The sequence below is a fragment of the Ornithorhynchus anatinus genome, chromosome 10, assembly GCF_004115215.2.
Source record: "Ornithorhynchus anatinus isolate Pmale09 chromosome 10, mOrnAna1.pri.v4, whole genome shotgun sequence".
NCBI classification, from domain to species: Eukaryota; Metazoa; Chordata; class Mammalia; order Monotremata; family Ornithorhynchidae; genus Ornithorhynchus; species Ornithorhynchus anatinus.
In genome coordinates, this window is record NC_041737.1 from 34,446,985 (window position 1) to 34,474,491 (window position 27,507).

A 27,507-nucleotide genomic window follows, 5' to 3' on the forward strand; every position below is an offset into this window, starting at 1 on the left:
CTGTGAATCAAGTGTAACTTGATTGGAACTTGATCAAGTGATCTAGAGATGTCAACTGTAGAAGCGTCACCTTTATCTGCACCATAAGATTCTTTCCAGCTTTAACTTGTGGCCGGAGGTACGCTTTGCCTTATGTAGATTGGCGGCAAAAGTAGATTTATTTTTTTTACTGGAAAACTCCTTTCAAAACATCCCATTCATCCTGGCCAGATCCTGCACTCAGACTTACTTGGCACCCTGATATGCTATTAAGAAAGGCCACAGATGTCCTTCCTAGATTGCCTTCCAGGAGAAGAGAGGTCCTCATCGTTCTGGGCAGTTTAGGGCAGGCTGACTCATTATGTCAGGGATTCCTGCCCTGTCCCAAGCAGACTCCAAGAATCTCCAAGGAAGGCAGAACAGCCTCTTGACTGGCACTGCTCTCTGGGAAAGTTTGTGATGGGAAGGGCCAGCTTTTCAGAGAAAGCACACTGGAATCACTCTCGAAGCTCCCTCTTCATTGGGAAGAATTGGTTTAGACTCATCATTTCCAGAAGAAAGTGCCTCTCGCAGTGTCAATTCCCTGTCTCTCTGCCTTCCCTTCACCCGAGCCTCAAGGGTGAGCTGCCAGGGCAATGGGGTCTGAATGAGTTCCCAGCAGTTCCAATTCCAGATGAAAGAACTTGCAGGACTATTTTTTTCCTGAGTCATTTATTGTTGCCTCAGAAGCACAGAAACAAGAAAGCATCTTGAGGTAGAGTGCTTAAAATATCTTTGTGATTGTTTTGATTGGGATTTTGCGGACTAGAAAGGAGAAAGGTGACACCCCTTCCCCTTGCCCACTCCCTGTCTTATTAGCAGCATCCCAAGAAGGCAGTAAACACCAAGATCTTCAGAGCAGCCAAGCGGCACGGATATGCAAAGAATGCTCAGAATAGCTCCAACTGCCAGCTAGGACAAATATGTTTTCAAATGTCTGCATAGAAAACAGCCAAACAATTCTATTAAGTGCCGAAACTCCCGGATTCCTGTTAATTACAGAGCTAGCTTGTCCTCTCTGTCGGGCATCTCCTCCCCTCACCCAGGCCTCCATTTTATAAGCACTGCAATGAATATTCAGGCTGGGGTGCCCACCAGCTGTTCCCAGCTCTTTATGAGGGGCTTCTCGTGAGCTCCGAATTGGAAAAAAAGCCCCTCCCCGTGGGCGGGGCTGGGCTGAAGCTCTCACATAGTTCCCATTACTAAGGAAACCACTTATTTTGTCTGAACATGTTCTGAATAGATGTCTCATTTGAAGTCTAGTGATCAAATCAAAAGGAGTGCATTATGGCTCTGAGAAAGGAATGGGGGAAACAAAAAAGGCTAGAAAATCCCACCTCGCATTCACTGAGCACTGTTAGGCACCCCCTCCCTGAGGGCTGTAAGACACCCCTCTCCAGTGAAGGGTCTACTAGTAGGTTTGGAGGTACCAGGTGCATTCATGTGTTAATGACCCAGAGGAGGCAGAGTTGATGCTGCTGCTGACCCACTCGTAAACTCTGCTCTTGCCAGTCACCTATTTGACATGTAGTGTGGCCTGGGGCAGATGGGGGATGCCTAAAGATTTAGGGACAGAATGGAGAGGCTCCTAAATGCTGCTGTAACTCCAAAGAGAAGGGTTCAGATGCAGGTCTCCCAGATTGCCACCAGAGCCTTCAAGAGCACAGGATCTGGTCCACTGAGGAGCCGGGAACCGGTCCACCGAGCCCCTCCATCCACCTACCCCCATATTCATCATTCCCTCTCCTAGCAAGGCACCGAATGCCTAGTTTTTCCACCTAGTTTCTGTCTCTATTGCTTGTAAAATGCTTCCCCTGGGCAGACTGGCAGTGATGAATTTCTAAAATACACATTTTGGGAAAAAATATCTTATTCCAGTTTCCTATACAAAATTCAGTGAACCTGAATACCAGGGCACACCCAAGAGACTTTGTGCTCTTTTTCAGCCTTCAGTGTCCCCACCAGACTTTTTCCAATCTTCAGAAAATTGCAGGCATCAAAAATGGTGGCGGGATCCCAAGAAGTGGTTTTCTGAAAGAGTACAAAAATATTCATCCTTCAGAAACCTTGGCTCTGGCTTTGATGATGACTCTTTAATTCGTTTTGAAAGGAGAAGCTCTAAGTAGCCAGCTGTTTAGGGTCTGGGGTGGCTGCTGAGTATTTGCTTTGAGGAATTGTTAAGAGTAGAGCAATCACTGCTGAAAACAGAAGAGCCATTCTAAAAACAGTGCATGCATGAAAAGGGTTGGGTTTTTTATTTTCTCTCCAATTTCCCAGTGCATTTACACTTAGTCCCTGTTGTTTTTCTCTTTTATTCTTTTGCTGTCCACTCCGAGAGAAAGCTAAGCAATTTGGGACCGATGACAAATCTTCAACCTGATTTAATGAGGACATGTGGCTAAAGTCAAAGAATCAAGTTGGGACTATGGTTAATGAACCAAGGCCACGGGTGCCAGGTGGATTTTCCACCCAGGGTATCTCTTCAAAAATGGTATTTTTTTGACACTAGTGAGAACACTTCTTTTTATTATATATTGAGTCAAACCTATCTTTGAAAACACCCTGAAATTGCCTACTGGTCCCCTCCTTGAGTTTGTTTTTAATTCTCTTCATGTAAGCACTCACAAAATGTGTTGGGATTCTCTAAAAACAACAGATATTCATTGTAATTCTGCTTCTGCCTGTGGCAGTAAGAGCCACAGTGTGTGGTAGCATGGGCACATTTCAATTAAAACCTAACCCATCGTTTTTGGAGCTGTTTACGGTGTTAGCCCAGGAGCTAAGTGTTTAGAGGGTCCCAGCTTGTTGGCGAAGAAATAAGATTACAATTTGGGCAGGAACGAGAATTTGCCAGATGATTGCTTGTTTGTTATCCTAATTCCTTGGGTTTCTCAAACTCCTTCCTTCCCAAGAATTCAAAAGGCCTCCTATTCACCACCTAAAAGTTTATCACCTCTTCTGACACCAGTGGCAGAACTGATCTTCTCATCTTCCCTTTTGAAACCTTTGCTCTCCGCTAACTTTGCTATCTATTCTGAAAGCAACAGTATCTTCCCTGTCCTAAAGGCCACCCCCTTGGCATAATAATAATAATAATTGTAATAAAATTACAGTAATTATTAAGCACTTGCTATTTGTCAAACACTATTTTAAATACTGGGGTAGATACAAGTTAATCAGATCGGATATAGTCCTTGTCCATGAGGGGCCCAAACTCTAAGGAAAACAGGTATTGAAACTCCACTGTACAGTTGAGGGAACTAAGGCTTAGAGAAATCAAATGACTTGCCCAAGGTCAATCAATCATATTTATTGATCGCTTGTCACACAGGAGTTGGGGGGGGCCCAGGATTAGAATCCAGTCCTGTGCTTTTTCCACTAGTCCATGTTGCTTCCCAAGCATCATCTTTGATGGCTCTCTGTCTTACCATTCTCACATTCAGTTAAGCACTAAATCTTGCCTATTCTTCTTTCATAACATTTCACAGATGTCATTTCACATGTCCCTTCCCATCTGCTCAATTAGCTCCCATCCTGTTCCAAGCTCTGGTCATATCAGAGCTTCATATGATAAAAGAAGCGGCATGGTTTAGTGGCAAGAGTAGGGGTTTGGGAGTCAGAGGACATGGGTTCTAATCCCAGCTCCACCATTTGTCTGCTGTGTGACCTTGGGCAAGCCACTTAACGTAAATTACCTCATCTGCAAAATGGGGATTAAGACTGTGAGCCCTAAGTGGGACAACCCAATTACCTGGTATCTACTCCAGCTCTTAGGACAGTGCTTGGCACATATTAAGCACTAACAAATGCTATCATTATTATTATTATTATTATTATTAACATGGGTAGACTACTGCCTAAGCCTTTTCATTGGTCTCCATGCCAGCCTCTCTCCACTTCAGCTTTTTTCCACATTGCTCAAAGGATCATCTTGCGGAATTACTCAGTTCACTTCTCTCCACTCCTCAAAAGTTTTCAACGGTAACCCCCCATTCTCTGAATCAACCAGAAACTCCTTACCACTGACTTCAAGTCGCCCTCCAGCTCTTTCTCTCTATCTTATGTATCTGCTTTCTTCATTCACTACTCCCCAGCTCCTCCTCTTTTCTTCTCCCAAGCCCACCATCTCACTATACCTCACTCTCATCTTTCCTCCCTGTTCATGTTCTCCCATCCTGGAAAACTCTGCCCCAAATCCACCAGATCACAGATTTCTCCAGCTTTAAAATCCCCAATTCACCAGCAGCCACCATCAGATCAATGCCCATCTTTGACATTTGTGTACTTTGTTTCTACCCTCAGCTCTCTTGTACAAGTGAATAGTTTTATTGTCTTGTCTGTTTAGCTGTTGAATCCTGATGTATTTTAACTGCTTTCATGGGCAGGTAATGTGTCTACCAACTCTCTTTTATTGTTATATTGTACTCTCCCAAGTGCTTAGTACAGTGTTCTGCATCCAGTAAGCACTCAATAAATATGATTGATTGATTATCCTTGTTCTTTCTCTGGCTTTCACCATAGGAAAAAAACTTTTGACTTCCCTATTACAATGTAAATTACTCAAGGACAGAGACTATATCTTGCTATCTTTGCAATTTTCCAATCAATCAATGGTATTTATTGAGTGCTTTCTGGGTGCAGAGCACTATACTGTCTCCAAAAAGCTTAGTAGAATGCTTAGTACTCAGTAGATGCTTAATAAAATACCATTTATTGATTGACTAATCACTTCTCTCCTCCAGTACCTTCAAAGGTAGCTAATTTTGTCTAATATGATAGATGAGGATGATGATAATGATAAAACACCCCAATTTTGCAGTACATACTTATTTTCACAAAGTGCTCCCACATCACATATTTCATTTGATCGTCTCATATAAAATTGAACCCTTTTTTGCCATCTTCTCTAAGAGTTTCTGCCATTGGCCTCCCTTTAACCTTGATTCTGTCTGGTCTTACCACCCCAGCTCAGGCTCTCAGCTCTGGCAGAGCAGATCTCCACACCATTCTCAGCACTCAATTCTCCATCCCAGGCACCTTGCCCCGGCCTCTGACTGAAGCAGTGCCCCTCAGCTCCTTTGACTAAATCATGCCTCACTTCCTTCAAAGACCTCTTCATGCCTGAAGCCTTCCCAGATTAACCCCCTTGCCTCTCTAATCTCATGATTCTCTCTAGCCTTAATAGCCCTCTCTTACAGAGCTCTCTCCTTATGTGCACATTCCTCTTAGATATGTTTGTGCTTGGGCACTCTGTTTAGCCAATCACCCACCCACCTTCTTCTATTTCCTGGCTCTTCCATTAGCTCCATCAAATTCTCCAATATAAAGTCAGATCTCAGAACTGTATGCTGCCTGGGGAAGAAATTAAAAATATTATCAGTAAAGAGAAAGATTTTCAAATTGGCCTAGCTTTTTTATTAAATCAAATGTTCCTTAAGGGCATTTTAATGTTTTTTCCTCACTGTCGGGTACAGTGCTGGGCACTTAGTAGATCTAGTCAATATCATTGACTAGTTACATTGAAGGGAATGGTCTTTCACATATTTTTATCAACATCCCAAAGCCTGGGAGGGGTAGACTTTTTCTCCTCATTTTACTGATGGAGAAACTTGGGTCCCAGAGAAGTTTTTCTTTGATGATTTTGTCCCAGAGCATATTGTTAGTCAGTGACAGAGACAAAATTTGAACCCAGATTTTCTGACCCCTTTACTGGGTTATGATGATGATGATGATTAAGTGATTGATAATAAAAATGCTTTCTAAATGCCAAAATCTGTTCTAAACATTGGGGAGGTATAAAATAATCAGGTTGGACACAGTCCCTGCTCTACACGAGGCTCACAATCTAAAGATGAGGGAGAACAGGTATTCAATCTCCATTTTATAGGTAAGGAAACTGAGGCAAAGAGAAGTGAAGTAACTTGTCCAAAGTCACACAGCAGGCTAATAACCTAGCCATGTTCAGAACTCAGGTCCTCTGTCTCCCAGACTGACTCCTACTAGATCCCTGTTGCTAAGCAGGAATTTCAAACTCTCCTGTTCATTCACATGCACATTCTTGCACAGGCATGTAGGGGAAATAGTAGAAATAGTACGTAGTAAGTGCCATATACTGTAATAAGTGCCTGGGAAATACCACAGAAGTTTGCTGATGAAAGGTTTCCTGCCCACAAGAAGCTATCACAAAAGACAGAGGTAAAATATTTACAGATATTGGAATCAAATTGGGGTTTAAGATCTAATGAAAGACAAGGCAAAATTATTTACAGGCAGCGAAAGCTGGAGGAAGAGCAAAAATAAGCAGGATGCAATAAAACACATTAAGACAAAGATGCCAAACAAACAATTGAATAGTGATGTAATAATAGTATTTGTTAAGCACTTACTATGTACTAGGCACTGTTCTAAGTGCTGAATGGATAGAAGATTATCAGGTTGGACATAGTCCCTGTCTCACATAGAGATCACAGTCTTAGGATTTAACAGTGAGATCTATAGGACTTGCTTTATTTCTACCTTTGACACAGTAGAAATACAAAAGCAAACATCTTCCCTTAGCAAAGTGCAATCATTTGAGTCCACAGTCCTTGGGAAATGACCTGGGAAGGATGCAACCAGCAAGGACACTTTCCAAGGACAGTAGCTTCATATCTCATGTTTTCCTTGTTGCAATTCATATTCACCAAATCCTATCAGCTTAATGTCACTAAAATCTGCCTTTTCCTCTCCATCCAAACTGCTACCAAGCTGATGCAATCTATCTATCCTGCTGTGACCACTGCATCTGACTCTTAGTTGGCCTCCCTGCCTCCTGCCTCTCCCCACTTCAGTCTATATGCCTGCTCCCTGGACCATTTTTCTAAAAACACGTTCAGTCAATGTCTCCCTTCCTCCTCAAAAACCTCCAGTTGTTGCCCACCCACCTCCACATCAAAGAGAAACTGCTCACCATCATCTTTAGAGCACTCAATCATCTTGCTTTCTCCTACCTCACCTCACTAATTTCCTATTACAACCCACCCTGCACACTTAGCTCCTCTAAAACCACTTACTGCATCTCAGTCTCATCTACCTAGCTTCCAACCCCTTGCCCACATCCTCACTCTATCCTGGAACCCTCCCTCCACCCTTCTCCATATCTGACAGATCACTACTTTCCCCACCTTCAAAACCTTACTAAAATCACATCTCCTCCAAGAGGTCTTCCCCAGTTAAGCCCTCATTGTTCCTATTCTTCCCTCAGCATTGTCTTTGCATTTGGCTCTAATTATAATTTTGGTGTTTATTAAGTGCTTACTATATTCCAGGCACTCTGTGATGGATACAAGCAAATCAGGTTGGGCACAGTTCCTCTCCCTCATGGGGCTCACAGTCTTGATCCCCATTTTACAGATGAGGAAACTGAGGGTCAGGGAAATGAAGTGACTTGCCCAAAGTCACACAGCAGACAAGTGGCAGAGACAGGATTAGAATCCATGACCTTCTGACCTCTAGGCTCGTGCTCTATTCACTTCACCATGCTGCTTCTCTAACTATATATAACTATATAAAGATCATAGGGATAAAATCATCGAGGTAGAAGGTCTATAATCCATATATATTTTCAAAAGTGCTGAAGACAGAATCATGGTATGCAAGTACCAAGGTTGGGCATTGGTTTGGTGCAACTGAAGTGCCATGACCTAACTGAGGCCTTCCTGGAAGAGGTGAATTCTTGGAGGTGGACTTTAACGATTGGGATAGCATGGTCTGGTGGTTATGGGTTAAGACAGTTCTAGGCTGGGAGAACAGCATGAATTTGGGATTGGAAGAGTAAAAGCTGAGAATGAGGTACAATTAGTAGGTGAGCTTAGGAGGAATGAAGAGTACAAATTTCAAAGAAATAGGTGGAAGAAAACTGATGTGTTACGTGGAGAAAGTTGGTTTGAGAGTCTTGATGCCTGTGATAAGAAGTTTCTACTAGCGGACAGGAAGGGGTGGATCCAGGAAATAGATTGTGGAAGAATTGACAAGGTTTAGCAGTTGGCTGGTTGTGAGGCCTGAAGAGCATCAAGAGTCTGAGATGATATCAAGATTCAGGCTTCTGGGACAGGGAGGATGGTAGAACTACCAAGAGAGATAGGAAATTTTGAGGAAAGGTGATTTTGATAGAGAAGACAAGAAATTCCGTTTTGGACATGTTGACTTTGAGATGCTTAATCATTCATTCAATTCTGTTTATTTAGTGCTCACTGGGTGCAAAGCAAAGTGCAATGTAACAATAAATAGACACCATTCCCTCCCCATGGCAAGCTCAAAGTCTATAGACGAGTTCACGGTCTGGAGCCGTTATTATGGCTTTGTTCTTTAGGCAGGAGGAAATGTGGGATTGTCAGTTAGAAAAGAAGTTGGGGGTGGAGAAGCCAATTTGGAAATCATCCACATAGAAATGGTAGTAAATCAATCAGTTAATCAATGGTATTTATTGAGCCCTGACTATGTGCAGAGCACTGTACTAAGCCCTTGGGAAAGTACAATACAACAGAGTTGGTAGACATAATCCCTGCCCATAAAGAGCCTACATTCTACAGGGGAAGATAGGCTTTAAATTAGATTATGGATAGGGAAATTGGTGGAGTAAAAGAATATTTACATAAATACTATGGGTCTGAGGTGAGTATCAAAGTGATCCCCGAGTGGCCCACATCCTACCTCTGGCCTGGAGTGCCCTCCCTCCTCAAATCCGCCAATCACACTTCCTCCCTTAAAAGTGCTACTGATGGCTCACCTCCTCCAGGAGGCCTTCCCAGACTAAGCTCCCCTTTTCCTCCCTCCTCCTCCCCCCGATCGCCTCGACTCACTCCCATTGTTCTACCCTCCCACAACACTTGTGTATATTTGAACGTATACTACTACTAATAATAATAATGACGGCATTTGTTAAGCGCTTACTATGTGCAAAGCACTGTTCTAAGCACTGGGGAGGATACAAGGTGATCAGGTTGTCCCACATGGGGCTCACAGTCTTCACCCCCATTTTACAGATGAGGTAGCTGAGGCACAGAGAAGTTAAGTGACTTGCCCAAAGTCACACAGCTGACAAGCAGCGGAGCAGGGATTTGAACCCATGACCTCTGACTCCCAAGCCCACGCTCTTTCCACTGAGCCACGCTGCTTATCTAAACTATATCTATATTATATCTCGAACATATCTATAATTCTCTATATATTAATGTCTGTTTACTTGTTTTGATGTGTATATATATCTATCATTCTCTTTACTTATATTGATGCTATTGATGCCTCTTTACTTGTTTTGATGTCTGTCTCCCCCCTTCTAGACTGTAAGCCCATTGTGGGCAGGGATTGTCTCTGTTGCTGAATTCTACTTTCCAAGTGCTTAATACAGTACTCTGCACACAATAAGTGCTCAATAAATACGTTTGAATGAATGAATGAGTTAAGAGCATATAAGAAAGAGAGTCTACCGCAAGGAGAGTAGGAGATCCAGAACGGAGCCTTGAGGGATGCCCACAGTTAGTGGCACATATTTGACACCTAGGTCAAATATGCTTAGAGAAGCAGCAGAGGTTGAAGAAAAGAAAAGAAAATGAAAGGAAATATAAAATCCAAAGGCAGTGATGTCATTATTTTTATTAATAAGTAGTGCTTGCCTATTTTTATTGCTTGCAGCATCTCAGAGAGTTGAGACCTCTTTTTAAGTTCTCTATTAAAAACAAGGACGATGAGATTGGGTGAAAGTGAATTTTCCAAAGTCATACCCTGGTGAGGTTAGACCAGGACCAAACTCAGTGGTGAAAGAGGAAGAAGAGGAAGAGGAGGAGGAGGAGGAAAAGAAAAGAAAGGGGAACTGAGGTCACTGAAAGTCAGGGCAAAGAAAAGGAAGAGAAACAGTGGGCAGGGTTTGAGGAGGAGGTTTTGTGACCTCATTTTGTTTCCAAATATTTCATTCAATTCATTCATTCAATAGTATTTATTGAGCGCTTACTATGTGCAGAGCACTGTACTAAGCGCTTGGGATGAACAAGTCGGCAACAGATAGAGACAGTCCCTGCCGTTTGACGGGCTTACAGTCTAATCGGGGGAGACAGACAGACAAGAACAATGGCACTAAACAGCGTCAAGGGGAAGAACATCTCATAAAAACAATGGCAACTAAATAGAATCAAGGCGATGTACAATTCATTAACAAAATAAATAGGGTAACGAAAATATATACAGTTGAGCGGACGGGTACAGTGCTGTGGGGATGGGAAGGGAGAGGTGGAGGAGCAGAGGGAAAAGGGGAAAATGAGGCTTTAGCTGCGGAAAGGTAAAGGGGGGATGGCAGAGGGAGTAGAGGGGGAAGAGGAGCTCAGTCTGGGAAGGCCTCTTGGAGGAGGTGATTTTTAAGTAAGGTTTTGAAGAGGGAAAGAGAATCAGTTTGGCGGAGGTGAGGAGGGAGGGCGTTCCAGGACCGCGGGAGGACGTGACCCAGGGGTCGACGGCGGGATAGGCGAGACCGAGGGACGGCGAGGAGGTGGGCGGCAGAGGAGCGGAGCGTGCGGGGTGGGCGGTAGAAAGAGAGAAGGGAGGAGAGGTAGGAAGGGGCAAGGTGATGGAGAGCCTTGAAGCCTAGAGTGAGGAGTTTTTGTTTGGAGCGGAGGTCGATAGGCAACCACTGGAGTTGTTTAAGAAGGGGAGTGACATGCCCAGATCGTTTCTGCAGGAAGATGAGCCGGGCAGCGGAGTGAAGAATAGACCGGAGCGGGGCGAGAGAGGAGGAAGGGAGGTCAGAGAGAAGGCTGACACAGTAGTCTAGCCGGGATATAACGAGAGCCCGTAATAGTAAGGTAGCCGTTTGGGTGGAGAGGAAAGGGCGGATCTTGGCGATATTGTAGAGGTGAAACCGGCAGGTCTTGGTAACGGATAGGATGTGTGGGTTGAACGAGAGGGACGAGTCAAGGATGACACCGAGATTGCGGGCCTGCGGGACGGGAAGGATGGTCGTGCCCTCCACGGTGATGGAGAAGTCTGGGAGCGGACCGGGCTTGGGAGGGAAGATGAGGAGCTCAGTCTTGCACATGTTGAGTTTTAGGTGGCGGGCCGACATCCAGGTGGAGACGTCCCGGAGGCAGGAGGAGATGCGAGCCTGAAGGGAGGGGGAGAGGACAGGGGCGGAGATGTAGATCTGCGTGTCATCTGCGTAGAGATGGTAGTCAAAGCCGTGAGAGCGGATGAGTTCACCGAGGGAGTGAGTGTAAATGGAGAACAGAAGAGGGCCAAGAACTGACCCTTGAGGAACTCCAACAGTTAAAGGATGGGAGGGGGAGGAGGCTCCAGCGTAGGAGACCGAGAATGATCGGCCAGAGAGGTAAGAGGAGAACCAGGAGAGGACAGAGTCCGTGAAGCCAAGGTGAGATAAGGTATGGAGGAGGAGGGGATGGTCGACAGTGTCAAAGGCAGCAGAGAGGTCAAGGAGGATCAGAATGGAGTAGGAGCCATTGGATTTGGCAAGAAGGAGGTCATGGGTGACCTTAGAGAGAGCAGTCTCGGTAGAGTGGAGGGGACGGAAGCCAGATTGGAGGGGGTCTAGGAGAGAATGGGAGTTAAGGAATTCTAGGCATCGATTGTAGACGACTCGTTCTAAGATTTTGGAAAGGAAGGGTAGTAGGGAGATAGGACGATAACTGGAGGGGGAAGCGGGGTCAAGAGCGGGTTTTTTTAGGATGGGGGAGACGTGGGCGTGTTTGAAGGCAGAGGGGAAGGAGCCCTTGGAGATTGAGTGGTTAAAAATAGAAGTTAAGGAAGGGAGGAGGGCAGGGGCGATGGTTTTAAGAAGGTGAGAGGGAATGGGGTCCGAGGCGCAGGTGGAGGGGGTGGCACTTGCGAGGAGGGAGGAGATCTCCTCTGAGGATACTGCAGGGAAGGATGGGAAAGTAGGGGAGGGGGTTGTTGGGGGGGAGGGGAGAGGCGGAGGGGTGACTTTGGGGAGCTCAGACCTGATCGTGTTGATTTTCGTGAGGAAATAGGTGGCCAGATCATTAGGGGTGAGAGATGGGGGAGGGGGAGGAACAGGGGGCCTAAGGAGAGAGTTAAAGGTCCGGAACAATCGGCGGGGGTGACGGGCATGGGTGTCGATGAGGGAGGAGAAGAAGCTTTGCCTGGCGGAGGAGAGGGCAGAGTTAAGGCAGGAAAGGATAAATTTGAAGTGTGTGAGGTCGGCTTGGTGCTTGGACTTTCGCCAGCAGCGCTCAGCAGCTCGAGCATAGGAGCGTAGGAGGCGGACGGAGGAGGTGATCCAGGGCTGTGGGTTAGTGGTGCGAGAGCGGCGGAGGGAAAGGGGGGCGAGAGAGTCGAGATGAGTAGAGAGGGTGGAGTTGAGAGCGGAGACCTGATCGTCGAGAGTGGGAAGAGAGGACAGGGCGGCAAGGTGAGGCGAGATGCTATTGGAAAGACGGATGGGATCGAGAGAGCGGAGGTCTCTGTGGGGCAGTAGCGAAGATTTGCAGGGGGAGGGAGTGTGAGAGATGAGGCAGGTGAGAAGGTTATGGTCCGAGAGAGGGATTTCAGAGTTGGTGAGTGAGGAGATAGTGCAGCGGTAGGAGATGACAAGATCGAGGGTGTGACCGAGTCGGTGAGTGGGCGCGGTATGGTGGAGGAGGAGGTCGGCAGAGTCGAGGAGGGATAGCAGGCGGGCGGCAGAGGAGTCGTCGGGTACATCCGTATGGATGTTGAAGTCTCCAAGGATCAGAGTGGGCAGAGAGAAGGAGAGAAGGAAGGTGAGAAAGGGGTCAAGGTGGTTGAAGAAGTCGGAGGTGGGACCGGGAGGGCGGTAGATGACGGCGACAAGTAACTGGAGTGGGTGGTAGAGGCGAATGATATGGGCTTCGAAGGAGGGGAAGGAGAGGGAGGGGGGAGGAGGGATAGTGCGGAAGCGGCATCGGGGCGAGAGGAGGAAGCCGACGCCTCCTCCCTTACCGGTGAGTCTGGGGGAGTGGGAGAAGGAGAGGCCTCCGCTGGAGAGAGCGGCGGCGGAGACCGTGTCTTCGGGAGAGAGCCACGTTTCCGAAAGGGCGAGGAGGAGGAGAGAGCGGGAGAGGAAAAGGTCATGGATGAAATGTAGCTTGCCTGTAACAGAGCGGGGGTTCCAGAGGCCACACTTGAAAGTAGCTGTGGGTGCAAGGGGAGGAGGGGGGGAAGGGCAGGGGGAGGGAGGGTTTGGATGGGAAGGAGGTGGCGGGGCCCTGAACGAGGAGAGGGGGATGAGGGGTGGCGGTGGGACAAGGGGACTGGGATGGGGCATGGGTGGGGAAGAGAGAAGGGGGGAGGGGGTGAAGAGGGGGTTAGGTGGGGGGAAGAGTAGGGGGAGGGGGAAGAGGGGTAGCGCTGGTAAAGTGGTGTTCTAGGGCGGGAGAGAGGAGGGGGGGAGGAGACAGAGGAGAGAGCGGGAAAGAGCTGAGCGAGAGAGGGGAAGGGGAAGGGGAAGGGGAAGGGGAAGGGGAAGGGGAGGATAGGAAGGGGCGGGAGGGGGGAGGGGGGGAGGAGGGACATGGCGAGGCCAGAGAGGTGGGTGGCAGCACTGACAACAATAAACAGTAATAAACGAAATCGGTAATATAGCAACATGATACAATATGATACAGTACAGTGGTGCTAATATAGCAACATGATACAGTATGATACAATATAGTCGTGTTAATAAAAGGGGTGATGACCAGGGTCGGGGGTAGACTCGATTAAGGGGCGACCTGATCAAATTCAAAATCTGACGACAATAAACAATAAAAAGCGAGATCGCAAATATAGCAACATGCTACAGTAAGGCACACTACAATAGTGTTAATAAGCAGGCGATGACCAGGGTCGGGGGACGAGCCGACCCTACCCGATCAGACTCAAAGTCAAGCGGCCAGCGGCCGAGAGTGTCCCAGAGCTCATGACCAAATAACCCTGTGGCAGCGGGGGGGGCCCTGAGGTTGTCCGGGGTGGGTGGCGGCCGTAGGCGGCGGCTAAGGTAAGGTAACATGGTGAGAACAAGGACGTCGTCGCCCGGGGCGGGGGCGGGAGGGATGAATCACCTCAAGAGGGAAGAATGATGGTGAGAGTTATGGTGCAGGGAAGTGCTATGTGAAACCATCTCCAACTCAAATGCTTTTTTTCAGGATTGACTCATCTTCTTTCTGGTTAACAAACAGAAACACCCAAGTGCCAAATGACCCAAGGGGAGAGCCAATCCCAGGTAATATTCTGGAAAAATAGCCTGGAAGGAAGTTGGAATGGTCCCACTCGATCTCTTTACCTTCTAACCCCCTTTTTAAAAGTGTTATTTGTTAAGCGCTTACTACATGCCAGACACTGGGGCAGATATAAGGTAATCAGGTTGGGCACAGTCCATGTCCCATATGGGGCTCACAGTTTTAATCCCCACTTTACAGATGAAGTAACTGAGATCCAGAGAAGTTAAGTTAAGAAGTTAAGAAGTCAAGCTCAAGGTCTCAAATCAGACAAGTGATGGAGTTGAGATTAGACCCCAGGTCCTCTGATTCTCAGGCCTGTGCTCTTTCCACTAGGCCATGGTGCTACTCCATTCCTCTAGGGCTCTGGTGAGTCATGCTCAGCTAACCAAGCTTCAATCCCCTGGTTATGTCTGGGGTGATAAAGCAAGGAGGGGATCTTAGCAAGCAGCCACACAATGTATCAAGTGACTCCATGGTCCCCACTGCCCTGGGAAAGGCACACAAAGACATTTCTGTCCCTCCTTTATCTTCCTCTAGAGCCTTCTCAACTTTTGGCAACCTCAAGCTCTTCCCCCAGAATTCTTGGATCCTAGCAGTCACCACCCAGTTATGGCTTGTCCCAGCCACACCCACCCCTCTGTTCCCCTCCTCCTCTCCAGCCCACTCTGTCACTCCAGAGCAATGTGGTCTGACCTTTGTACCTGAGATTCAGGCTGTGGCACCCAGGAAGGTTCCAGAACAGAAATTTATACCAGTATATTATTATAGGTCTGAAATGCCAATTCACTGATGCAGAGAGAGGCAGACAGTGACATTTGACATGAAAATGCTGTTCTTGAGATGTGAAATTGGATTAAGATGATCACCAGGAAATCGATAAATTCACCACCATCCTAAACAGCCTGGTCTTCCAAGCTATAAACTCCAAGCAAACATATTTCTCTCGAGATTTCTGGCAGTTTTGCTTTTGATCGGGGCCAAAACGACTGTAAAAATATCCTCCCCCACAGGAATCCGGTGTGTCTGATTCCAGATCCAGCCAGAACCAAAAGTGAGAGGAGAAACAGAAACACCGACCCTTGAGGAAATAAAGATTGTTTGATTCCAAGAACTGAGGCCTTCTCCTTCTACATTGGACCCCTATAAATGTGACTGGGAGGCAGAAATCCCACTGGCACCCTTTATCAGGACATTGGGCATACTCAGAAGAGTGGAGAAGATGATGGGGAGAGGGAAGGAGGTGGAGGTTGCCCAGTGACTTGGGCAGAACCCATCAGACACCCTCTATAACTTCTCATGACTTCCTAGAAGGCTAATGACCTATTTTAGAGAAGGACCTGGACCAAAGAAATGAGCTCATCTGTCAGTTTAACTTGGTGTGGCTGAGTGGAAGCATGTGGAATTAGCAGCAGTTGTGTTTGGAGACTGTGTTTTCTGTTTAGGGAGAGCAGGAGTTGGTAACTAGATGAGGCCCTGCCCATGGCTAAGGGTAGCCAGCCTGATGCTCCTCACACCTGGAAACGGTGAGTTGGGAATGATCAGGTTGTAGTCCTTTATGGAGCTTCCTGCTTATCTGACCTCCTTTTTCTAGAAGGAAATAATTTCCTTTTCAGGCTGAATGTTAGATCCTCTCTGCAAGCATACACCTCAATGGGCCCCTGCTGGCCTGACTCATTGAATAGATAGGTTTTCCTTCAACAAAAAATGATTCCTGAAAAACTTTTCTGTTTGGAAGTAATTTTCTTTCTGTAATTCCATGTCCAGTTTTATTTTCTGCACGAGGGTGTTTTGTGATGGAGCTGATAGGTAGACTTTTCTCCTGTGTATGCATAATAATTCATTGGGTTATTTGGGCAATGTGCTTTGAAACCATTCCTGCCAGATCTTTCTCTGCTCTCCTGGAAATTCAGCTGAGGTGTTTTGCTAATATGGAACTGTTCCTGTTTGGTTTGACTCGTTTTATTCCACTTGTTAGTAGGACACTGAGCAATGTCCATGCTGGTTAAGTCCATGGGATTCTTGTAGAGAGACAGACTTGTACCTCTGATATATGTTTTTGCAAAATTCCAAGATGTCATGATAGTTGGAGACTTCTGTCTCTCTTGAATTGCTGCCCCAGTGTACAACTGGAGTACTGATCCAAGCTTACCACTTGCCTTCTATGTGACCTTGGGCAAGTCATTTAACTTCTCTGTGCCTGGGTTTCCTCTTCTGTAAACTGGGGGTGCAATACCTGTTCTCCCAACTACTTAGATTGTGAGTGTCATATGAGACAAGGACATATGACCTGACTATCCAGTATCTACCGCAGTGCTTAGTACAATGGTTGGCCAGTCTCTCTTACTTTGTTGGTGCTGCCAAGGGTGACACATAGAGCAGCCTCAATCCACCACATCCTTCTGCTCATGACCCATTTTGGCATGGCACAGCCAAGCTCCAGGGATATCTTACTGATAAAGCCCCAATAAAATTGAATTAGGGGAAAGTGCCTTTCCAACTTATTTCATCACCACCTTCAGTAGGTATTTCCTGAGCCTCTACAGCACACGCAGAGCACTGTTCTATATGTTGAAAGAGCACAGCATGAATAGACCCCCATCTCAGAGAGCTTGTCATCTACAACTGATAAATTATACAATGAATTAATCTTCAATGAACAGCTCGCAGTAGCAAATTCGCTCCTTGAGTAAGATTTGTCATTTTGTTTTATGGTACTCATTAAGCACTTACTATGTGTCAAGTGCTGTTCAAAGCACTAGGGTAGGTACAAGTCAATTAGGTTGGACACAGTCCCTGTCTTGCATAGGGCTCATAATCTTCAGTGGGAGGGAGAACAGTTATTTAATCCCCATTTTACAGTTGAAGAAACTGAGACCCAAAGAAATTAAGTGACTTGTCCAAGGTCACAAGTAGCAATTGGCAGAGCTGGGGTTAGAACCCAGGTCCTCCTACTTCCAGGCCCTTGCTCTTTCCACTAGGCCATGCTGCTTCTAACTTGAACATGAAGAAAGTATCAGTCCGTGGAGTGGATGGAATCAATGACCCAGGTTTTGAGAATCACCTTGATTGTCACTGAGAGGTGAGGATTGTCAACACACTGGCCTATCTCCTTCTTCCCCACCAAAGAGCAATCAGAACCATTCACAGCACCTTCCACTCAAGTACCGTCTCTGCTTTGGGTAAAAACAAAATGTTGAAAACTCTTTTTTATTTTAAATGCCATTTGTTACACACTTGTTCTGTGCCAGGAACTGCACTAAGTATAATCCTGGCTTCACCACCTGTCTGCTGTGTGACCTTGGGCAAATCACTTCACTTCTCTGTGCCTCAGTTACTTTATCTGTAAAATGGGGATCGAGACTGAGAGCCCCGCGTGGGACAGGGACTATGTCCAACCCGATTTGGTTTTATCCACCCCTGCTTAGTACAGTGCCTTGCACATAGTAAGTGCTTAACAAATGCCATAATTATTAATTATTATTATGCAAGCTAATCAGGTTGGAAACCGTCCATGAACCACACCAGGTTTACAGTCTTAATCCCCTTTTTTTCAGATGAGGTAACTGAGGCACAGAAAAGTGAAATTACTTGTCCCAGCTCGCACGGCAGACAAGCAGCAGAGCCGGGATTAGAGCACAGGTCCTTCTGACTCCTAGGCCTAGTCTCTTTCCACTAGGCCATGCTGTCTCTCTAGGCCACACTGCCCGGCCCTTTGGAGTGAGTGGGGTTGGCCTGGGAGCCTCCAATTTCCTTCTGGACTCTGTTCATTTCTAGGTGGAAGCCGTTTTCTTTCTCTGAGGAGGCAGAGAGCAAGGCCACCCCCAAATGAGACACAAGGGAAGTTGTGGATGGTGGGGACTTGCAGGGAATCCTCACAGGGATTCACCACTGGCCAGGCTTTCTCCAGGGGATTGAGCCTGGTTCTGCTCTCCACCAAGTGGAGCCACTCGGAGAGGGGGGCAAGCAGAAAGCTCAGGGTTAAAGGACTAATGAGGAAAACCTGAAGAACAAGGTTGTTTAGAGTAGAAAAAAGAAGGGGGAGGAAGATGTACCAGTGGTCTCCCAGATTGTGGAAAATGATGAACAGAGCCCTATGGCCAGGGCTCTCTATCTACACTGAAGAAAGGGCAAGAGAAAATGGGTTCCCTCTGAGGCATAAAGGGTCCAGAAAGAATACGGAGGCTCCATCTCTATCATCATCTTTTAACTCAGGAGGGAGTCACCTGTTTGGGATAACAGGGGGAGGCAGGGGGATGGACTAGGTAACCTCTCACTGTCCCCAGCTGCCCATGATTCCGTTATCCGAATTGCTTTCATAATTTCCGAGCTTCCTGTAGAAAGTTTCCTTTTCTGTTCAGATTCACTGACAGAATTCAGTCTATTCTTTCATTTCACATGGGTAACATGAAAAAGTTCACATTAAATGAAAACTCAGTTTTAGCATGCTCACCTAAACTGACCCTCCCCAATGTATGCATACAACTGTTTCTTCTGACATTGCATCACTTTGTATCCAGGCACTCATGTGTTGTCTAAAGAATATTTCCTAGTTGCCCAACAGTGTTCTGGCCAAAACACTGCAAACAGTGAGAACACATGTTATAGAACTGAGTATAGTACCCATGTGAATTCCTCATAGAGGAACAAAACCACCAATAATCATTCAAACTGATCACAGCTGATTGAGTAGCTAGTGATTATTGCTTCATCACAAAGAGCATTAAATTGCATTTCTTTTAAGGCAAGCTTGAGAGCTTTCTAATTTATATTCCATCTTGTCCTATTTACCATGATCTGAGAACCTGCTCTCGGTATAAAATTTGCATAAAATGAAAAAAGTTATTTGTCTTCATGGAAATAGGAAAACACATTTTTTCCCTGTTGCATTTTTGCATACTGAATAATATGAACTGGGAAATGTAAGAAATTATTTTCCTTGCCCTTGTTTGTTTTAAAATATTACCCTTTCACCAAGAAAAAGACTGCCATTTGACACAGATGGCTGCAGTGGATTTTCCGAGGATAAGACTCTCTTCATGGGGAATGAATGAGGTCTTGCCATTTGTGTTCCCTGTATTTACAGTATCTCTATACTTATGATCCCCTCCATCTCACCACATGGTCTCTGTCCTGAGATTTCCTATTCAGTGTCATCAGCCTCCCAGCAAGCCCAGGACATCCTTGAGCCTCATTAATTGCATTAGCAGCATGGCTTAGTGGAAAGAGCAGGGGCCTGGGAGTCAGAGGACTTGAATTCTAATCCCTGCTCTGCCACTTGCCTGTTGTGTGGCCTTCTCCTAGTTACTTAAATTCCCTGTACCTCACTTTCCTCATATGTAAAATAGTGATCCATTATCTGTTCACCCCCATGTGGGATGGGGACTGCATCTGACCTGATTATCTGGTATCTACGCCAGGGCTTAATACAGTGCTCGGCACCTAATAAGCACTGAAAAAATATCATTATTACCATTTTTATTGGAGTAGATACTGGGGGTTCTGGCAAGCATAGGATAAGTGGGACTACACTCTTCACTGGAGAGGAGTCCTCACTTGTTTCTCCTCCTATCTCTCTGGCCACTCATTCTCAGGCTCCTGAATGGGCTCCTCCTCTGCCTCCTACCCTCTAATGGTGGGTGTCCTTCAAGGTTCAGTTATGTGTCCCCCTCTATTCTCCATCTACAGCAGCTCCCTTAGAGAAGCCATTCAGTCTCACAGCTTAAACTACCACCTCTGTGTGGATGATTCCCAAATCTACATCTCCATCCACGGTCTCTCATTTCTGCAGTCTCGCACTTCCTCCTTCCTTCAAGATCTCTCTACGTGGATGTCCTCCTGTCACCTCAAACTTAACCTTCCAAAACAGAACTGCTTATCTTCCCACCCAAACCCTGTCCTTCTTCTGACTTTCCCATGACTGTAGACAGCATCATCATCCTTCCTGCCTCCCAAACCCATACGTTATCCTTGATGCCTCTCTCTCATTCAACCCAAATAGTCAGTCTATCACTAAATCCTATCAGTTTCACCTTCAAAACATTGCTGAAATCCATCCTTTCATCTCACTTTAAACTGCTACCATGTTAATCCAAGCACTTACCCCGTCCTTTCTTGATTACTATATTAGTTTCCTTGCTGACGTCCCTGCCTCCTGTCTCTCCCAACTCCAATCCATGCTTCACTCTGCTGCCTGGATCATTTTTCTACAGAAATGTTCAATCCATGTTTCCCCATTCCTCAAGAACCTCCAGTGGTCATCCATCCACCTCCACATCAAACAGAAACTTCTTACCATTGGCTTTAAAGCCCTCAATCACCTTGCCCCCTCCTACCTCATCTTGCCATTCTTCTTCTACAACCCAGCCCACACACTTTGCTTCTCTAATGCAACCTACTCACTGTTCCTCCATCTCATTTATCTCACCACTGTCCGCTCCATAACATCCTGCCTCTGTCCTGGAATGCCCTCCCTTTTGATATCTGACAATTACTCTCTCCACCTTTGGAGCCTTACTGAAGGTACATCTCTTCAAGGAGACCTTCCCTGACTAAGCCCTCATTTCCTCTTTTCCTTCTCCCTTCTACATCACACTGACTTGCTGTCTTTATTCACCACCCATCCCCCTAGCACTTCTGTATATATCCATAATTTATTTATATGAATATCCTTCTCCCCCTCTAGACTGAGGTTGTTTTGGGCAGGGAATGTATCTATAATATACAACTGATTTACCCCAACCTATTTATAATGAGTCAGGTGGCCAAATGAACTCCTTGCTCATTTATCTTTCTATAGATGCAGTTATCAGTACTAAAGTCAAAGATGCTCCTCATTTCTCATGCATCTGGTTCCTAGACAAAGAATCCCATTAGTTTACCCCACTCTTTGCTATTTTCTGACATCTACTGGGTTGAAGGTAATGTCATGTCAGAGGAAATGGTTGTGCACCTGCACATGATGTTCAAGTGCCCATAATAGAATGTGAATTTTCCACCACATGGGATTTATTAGGAATGTATAGGAGAATTGAGTGTATTCTAAAGTCACTTACCTGGAAGCAGTTTGGATTTCCTGGCAGACCCCAAACTGAGATCCTGTAGGGACCTCCACCTTGATAGATTCCAGTCTATCTGGAGGTTGAGAGCTGAGCATTCCCTCCCCAATACAGTGCAGTTTGGACAGCTCCTATCTTCCAGCTCTACTTCCCCTGAGGATCACAAGACACTGTGTGGACAAATGGTGTAGTCCCCAAGAGAGGCAGAGTGCAGGGACGGTAGGTCATCTGAAGACACTGGATCCCAAAGTGCAATGGACTCTTCAGTCTCTCCCACTGAGAGACCTTAATGCTTTCCCAAGGTGATGGGTGGGGCTGGCAGAGGCTGAGGAGGAAGCAACCAGGGATGAGACCCAAGCAGATCACAGATGCTGGCTGATGTCCGCGCTTTTACATACACAAAACAAAATAGAAATGTGGACGCTGTGCCTTGGAAGGTGTTTGCTCCTCTCTCTAATTCTAATGGGTGGGAGCCAAACTTTATCTGAACTCAAATCCCCATTCAGGAGGAGGGAAATGTCTAAATCAAAGTGAAAATGTTGGGGAATTTGCACACACACAGGAACATGCATACATCTCTCCCTCCCCCATATACAAACTCACCCACAATTAGTTCTTAAAATCAGAAGTAATTAACCTAAATGCATGAAGCTGAGCATCATTTGCAGAGATGCTGAGAGAGAAAAGAGGGAAATTCCTGGATAACATTTGATGGTGCCTTTATAATATCAGCTCTTCTGAAAGGTCAGAAAATAGCAAAGCGCAGGGGTAAAATAATGGGATTCTTTGTCTAGGAACCAGATGCATGAGACATGAGGAGCATCTTTGACTTCAGTACTGATAACTACGTCTGTAGAAAAATAAATGAGCAAGGAGTTCATTTGGCCAATCGGCTGTATCTATCTTAATAGAAAATGAATATTTATTAAAAAATGATTTTTCTGGCCTCCAAGTTCATTCCATCCACATTCATTGTGAGCAATCTGGAACCCTCTGGCCCCTTGCAAAATTGGATTTTGAGCCACTGGAAACAACGGGGTAGGCTGTGAGGTCAATGTGGGCAGAGATTATCTCTCTTAATTGCTATACTGTATTTTCCCAAGCTCTAGTACAGTGCTCTGCACACAGTAAGAACTCAATAAATATGATTGAATGAATGAATAATAATAATAATAATGGTATTTAAGTGCATACTATGTGCCAAGCACTGTTCTAAGCAATGAGCAGGGGAATGAACAGGGTAACTTTTACATCCACTTTCTAACAGATGAGATAGCATAGGCCCCTGGCTCAGGATGGGGTCAGTAGGACAGGCCCTTTGAGATCCACTACTGTTTAGTCTGGAGGGAATGAGCACTCGCCCAAAGGGTTTGCATTGTGTCATCTGGGTCATGTAGGTAAGGGGTGAAATGTCTCCAATGCAATTGCCTCTATAATAAAAATTAAATGTAGGAAAAGTATACCAGCAAGGGAATTACTGGGGACTTCAAGTTCCAAAGTAACAGTTCAGGATTCATTTCATTCTCAGATAAATATTGAGACCATCAAAGTTTTCTAGGAAAAAGCTATGTAGATAAGTTCAAAAATAATATACCAGCTGACAATTTTCTATCAGCCTGCTTCTCCCCAGACTATAAAGCCTTTGCTCCATAAACAGTCAAATAAATTAAACCCAGAGCTTTTAAGAAAACAAAAAAGTATACCATTTCTCTTGACTTGCAGAGCTGATCAGTTTGAGTGCTCATGGGAGGAGAAGGTGAGGAGAGGAACCTGTGGACTGATGGGGAAAGGACAAAAGGGCAAGAGGTGAGGCCAAAGGGAGGTAGGGATTTTTATCAGGTGGAACCTAGAAGTTCTCAGCTGGGGACTCTCCCCGGCTGTTGGGGGGGCTGTGTTAAAGAAGTCCCCTAAAGGTCTCCTCCTCCTCCATCCATGGACTTTACCTGTCCTAGAGGTTTGCTCTCCAGTGTCACACCCCTCATTGTTTTCCCATGGAATTTAACTGTGTGTTCGACATCCTTCATCTGCAGGGTTATGGGAATCATTCAATCAATGGTATTTATTGAGGGCTTACTGGGTAATGCAAGTGATAGATATGAACCCTAGCCTCTATCTCTTTGTCAGTCTCATACCACTAACTCACAGCTCTGGATTACCTCTCTAGTCCACTTCCTTCACTCTTATACATGAGCCTCAGAGCCCTGCTGATAGAAATCTATAGATATCAGGCCAACCTCCTCTAATTCAAGTTTATCCTTGTGTGTTATAACTCTGCCCTTATCTCTGCCTGGCAAAATGATTTCTCCATCCATATTGACACCCATGGCCATTTGCTCTTGCCAGTTATTCCAGATGTTAAACTCCCTCCTCAAACCCACTGTCCCCAGACTCCCGCATCTCTTTTCCCTAATGACCTGGTCACCTACTTTATTGAGAAAATCAAAGTTATGAGACGTGATCTCCCTAAAACCTCCCTTGCTCCTCTCCAGTCTCTCGGTCCTCCTGCCCCTTCTTCAACTCTCCCATCTTTCCCAGCAGTATCTCAATAGGAGTTTTCCTGCCTTCTCACAAAATTCACCCCTCCTGTGCATCCGAACCTATCCCTTCTCACCTGAACAAAGCTTTTGCCCCTTCCGTTCTCCTCCCACCGACTGCCATCTTCAACTGTTTGCTCTCCAATGGCTTCTTCCCCACTGCTTTCAAACATACCCTTGTCTCCCCTATCCTAAAGAAACCCTCCCTTGACTTCATGGTTCCCTCTAGTTAGCGTCCCATCTCCCTCCTACCATTCCTCTCCAAACACCCTGAACAAGTTGTCTACATCCACTGTCTTGAATTCCTCTCCTCCAATTCTCACCTTGACCAATCTGGAATCCAATCTGGCTTCCATCCCTTCACTCCCAGAAACTGCCCTTTCACAGGTCACAAATGATCTCTTTTTTGCCAAATCCAACAACTTCTGCTCCATCCTATTCCTCCTAGACCTCAACTGCCTTTGACACTGTAGACCACCCTTTTCTACTGGAAACATTAACCAACCTCCACTTCCCTGACAGTGTCCTCTACTGGTTCTCCTCCTATCTTTCTGGCTCATTATTCTCAGCCTCTTTTACAGGCTCCTTCTCTCTCTCCCAACCTCTAACAGTGGGAGTTCCTCAAGACTCAGTTCTGGGTCCCCTTCTATTTCCAGGCTACTCCCACTCCCTTGGAGAACTTATTTACTCCCATGGCTCCAACTATAACTTCTGTGCAGATCATTCCCAAATCTACAACTGCAGCCCTGCTCTTTCTCCTCCTCTGCATTCTTGCATTTCCTCCTGCCTTCAAGACATCTCTACTTGTATGTTTCGCTGACGCCTCAAGCTTAACATGTCCGAGAACTTCTTATCTTCCCAACCAAACCCTGCCCTCCCCTGATTTTCCCTTCACTGTAGATAGCATCACTGTCCTTCCTGTCCCACAAGTCCATATCCTTATCCTTAACAGACATTATCCTTGATTCATCTCTCTCATTTAACCCGCATATTCCATCTGTCACTAAATCCTGTTGGTTCAACCTTCATGACATTGCTATAATCTCTTTCCTCTCCATCCAAACTTCTACCATTTGAGAGGCAGCATGGCTTAGTGGATAGAGCATGGGCCTAGAAGTCAGAAGGACATGGGTTCTAATCCCAGCTCTGCCACTTTTCTGCTGTGTGACCTTGGGCAAGTCATTTAACTTCTTTAGGCCTCAGTTACCTCATCTGTAAAATGGGGATTAAGTGTGTCCAACCTGATTGACTTGTATCTACTCCAGTGCTTAGAACAGTGCTTGGCATATAGTAAGCACTTAACAAGTATCTTTATTGTTATTATTATTACCATTATCATTATTATTACTAATAGCAATAATAATCCAAGCACTTATCCTATCCTGCCTCGATTACTTTATCAGCCTCTTGCTGACCTCTCTGCATCCTGTCTTTCCCCACCTCAGTCTATACTTCACCACTGGAGAAGCAGCGTGGCTCAGTGGAAAGAGCACGGGCTTTGGAGTCAGGGCTCATGAGTTCGAATCCCAGCTCTGCCACTTGTCGGCTGTGTGACTGTGGGCAAGTCACTTAACTTCTCTGTGCCTCAGTTCCCTCATCTGTAAAATGGGGATTAAGACTGTGAGCCCCACGTGGGACAACCTGATTCCCCTATGTCTACCCCAGCGCTGGGAACAGTGCTTGGCACATAGTAAGCGCTTAACAAATACCAACATTATTATTATTATTATTATTATTATTTCATTCTACTGCCCAGATCATTTTCCCACAAAACGTTCAGTCCATGTTTTCTCATTCCTCAAGAACCTCCAGTGGTTGCCAATTCACTTCCCCCTCAACAGAATTGCCTTGCCATCAAGGCACTTAATCTCCTTGCCCCCTCCTACCTCACCTCACTACTCTCCTACTATAACCGAGCACAAGCACACATACTTTACTCCCCTAATGCCAGCCTACTCACTGTATCTCAATTTCATCTATCTTATCCCTGACCTCTTACCCACATCCTGTCTCTGAGCTGGAACATCCTCCCTTTTGATGTCCAACAAACAATTACCCTCTCCACCTTCAAAACCTTTTTGAAGGCACATCTCCAAGAGACCTTCCCTGACTAAGCCCTCATTCCCACTCCCTTCTGCATCACCCTGATTTGCTCCCTTTATTCACCCCTCCCTCAGCCCCACAGCACTTATGTACATATCCAAAGTTTATTTATTTATAACAGTGTCTATCTCCCCATCTAGACTGTGAGCTTGCTGTGGACAGGGAATGTGTCTACCAATTCATTTATATTGTATTCTCCCAAGCCCTTAGTACAGTGATCTGCACCCAGTAAGTGCTCAATAAATATGATTGATAGATTGATGAACCCTGCCTATGAGGAGCTTAAATCCTGCATGGGGCATTACAAATATGGAAAAACTGCTAATAATAACAATAGTAGTATTTGTTAAGCACTTCTTGTGTGCCAAGCACTGAGAGGCATAACGCAATACAATGCAATAAAATACAATTCACAAGGCAGATCAGATCAGACACAGTCCCTGTCCCATGTGGTGTTCACAGTCTAAGGAGTAGGAAGAACAGGTATTTAATTTCCATTACAGATGAGGAAACTGAGGCACAGGGAAGTTAAGTGATTTGCCCAAGATCAAGCAGCAGGCAGGTAATGCCAATGGGATCTGAACCCCGGGCCCTTTACTCTTAGGTCTGTGCTCTTTACACTAGGCCTTGCTATCTGCACAACCACTGTTTAGGTGGATAAAGGAGAGGAAGAGATAACAGGTAGTATCCAAACAGAGATCAAAATGCGCAGTTTTAAGACTTCATTGGCCAGAGACAGTAACTTTCACTCATCCATTCATTCATTAGTATTCATTGAGCATTTACCATGTGCAAATCACTGTACTAAGCACTTGGGGGAGCACAATATAACAGATACATTCCTGCCCACTATAAGCTCACAGTCTAGAGGGAGAGACAGCCATTAATATAAACAAATTACATATAGAGAGAGGTATATACATATGTGCTGAGGGGATGAGAGGGAGGATAAATGAAGGAGCAAGTAAGAGTGGTGCAGAAGGGAGTTGGAGAAGAGAGGAGGGCTTAGTCAGGGAAGGCTTCTTGGAGGAGTTGCACCTTCAACAAGGCTTGAAGTGGAGTAGAGCAATTATCTGTCCATTTTCTGTGAGTAGCTTGGTTTGTTTTTACATGCTGGGGTTTCTCAGAACAGACCCGCCAATATCTGCAGTTGTTTCACAGAAAAAGTGCAACAGAAACAGCAGAATAGGCTGTCCTGGACGATGGTGAGAAGCTGTGATGTTTGTGGCCAGAAAAGGCCGGGAGGAGGCAGACTTCCTGTTGCCAGGGGTCTCCTTTATTCTGAGTCCTCTTCAAAAGGTGGAGCCAAGTTTCCATTGAAATGTGGAGCATTCCAGGCAGAATTTGTTCAGCAATTTGTCATAAGAGTTACTGTCATTGCAGTCTCTCATCCAGGTGACCGTGATTCCTGGATTTACACCTCTCACCTGTGTTTCATCTGTATATGCATGGCCTTTTTATTCCTAGAAGTTGTCGCTGATAGTGAAGTTAATTCATAGCTGAAGAGGCTATTGCAGAACCCCTAGTCCCTCCCACACGATGTGTCCATAAGGACTGTCCTTTGTGGTGCTGTTGCAT

General features: G+C 45.7%; 1 protein-coding gene and 1 long non-coding RNA gene across 4 annotated transcripts in view; one reads left to right on the forward strand and one right to left on the reverse strand.

The window, feature by feature from the left end:
• The window catches only part of IMMP2L (inner mitochondrial membrane peptidase subunit 2), a 912,519-nt gene that overhangs the window by 516,266 nt on the left and 368,746 nt on the right, over positions 1–27,507 (forward strand). The window lies entirely within an intron of this gene.
• On the reverse strand, positions 1,781–27,493 carry LOC114814654. Its single transcript, XR_003762410.2, has 5 exons — positions 27,357–27,493; positions 22,996–23,069; positions 21,290–21,617; positions 5,293–5,370; positions 1,781–2,049 (listed from the first exon to the last, which is right to left on the reverse strand). It is a non-coding gene; the product is annotated as an uncharacterized LOC114814654 (long non-coding RNA).